This window comes from Meleagris gallopavo, assembly GCF_000146605.3.
Source record: "Meleagris gallopavo isolate NT-WF06-2002-E0010 breed Aviagen turkey brand Nicholas breeding stock chromosome 22 unlocalized genomic scaffold, Turkey_5.1 Chr22_random_7180001956769, whole genome shotgun sequence".
Lineage (NCBI taxonomy): Eukaryota > Metazoa > Chordata > Aves > Galliformes > Phasianidae > Meleagris > Meleagris gallopavo.
Window position 1 is genome coordinate 1 of NW_011100094.1, and position 1,191 is coordinate 1,191.

Consider the following 1,191-nt stretch of genomic DNA (forward strand, 5'->3'; position numbering starts at 1 on the left):
CCAATTCTCTCCCCTATCCCATCCCACTGGGAAGGGGGAGAGTAAGTGACTGTGCTGCTGAGCCACCTGCTGGGTCAAACCACAACAATTCCTAAAACACATAATGCTCCTTTTAAATTCATGATAACATACTCAAGGTTTTAGATAACATGATATAAAAGTAAGTATTACAAGTGTGGGACCATAGAAAAACTGTTATTGTCAACAATAGAAGACATCTCATATTCCCTGAAGCTATTGTGACATTGCAACTGCTACAAACATGCACAGAGCCTCCCAGAAGTTTACAAGTTTTGAGTAGGCCTTTCTCCCTGCTCAGAAGTAGATACAATTATTGAAGTTTTTACTTTTTAAGGTGGTCAAATAACTTGATACTAAAATCAGTAAGTACTGGGTTCAATCTGTGCTCAGTTCAATTTCATCAGCAAACTAGTGAAGTTATGCCAAGTCATCCTATCTCTATTTATATCCAGCAGTACAGGAGTTTTAGGAGACATTTTAAAAACTTATTTCATTTTACATCCCTCATTTAAGGTACACAGCACAATAATATACTTTAAGATTTCTTACTTGGATTTCTAATTACTTGTGTGTTCACATTAGCAGCAATGTTCTGGTCATTGTGTTGCTGAAAGAGACAAGTACAAAAACTGCCATTGATAAATCCAAAAGTTGGATCTGAGTTCTTCAGAAAATATCCTAACAAAATAGACTAGTTTACAATGAACAGAAAAATACACTTCAAGTAATAATTTTGTTATTGTTCCTAGTAAACTACCAAACTGATAATCTAATAAGTTATAATAATTAGAATATATATTTGTATATTTAGAGAGAGTGAAAGTATTACCTGAAATTCTTGGCGTTTTTTGATTGCATGTTTATATAGTTTGTGCAACTTTCTGGCATCAAATTCTGTAAACTTAGAGACAAAAATCCACAAGTTTCTGAGGAAAAAGAAAGAGAGGTTATAATATTTCCATACATTAGTTTTTCTTGCATCATACAAGAGAACATGGACTTAAATGAAATTATTTCAACAGTAATTGAGTAAACTGAAATAATTGTAAAGTCTGTTATACAGAATATTAGCTTCACAGCAAATGTTACTTAGCTGTATTTCAAACATTTGAAAAATGAATTCCTTTAGTAATTTATCATTTTTAATGTTTATCAGAATGACTTCAAAAT

At 32.1% G+C, this 1,191-nt stretch overlaps 1 long non-coding RNA gene across 1 annotated transcript; it reads right to left on the bottom strand.

The window, feature by feature from the left end:
• Positions 1-947, bottom strand: LOC109364212. Its single transcript, XR_002110236.2, has 2 exons — positions 851-947; positions 1-628 (listed from the first exon to the last, which is right to left on the bottom strand). It is a non-coding gene; the product is annotated as an uncharacterized LOC109364212 (long non-coding RNA).
• Between the last annotated feature and the right edge of the window lie 244 nt (positions 948-1,191).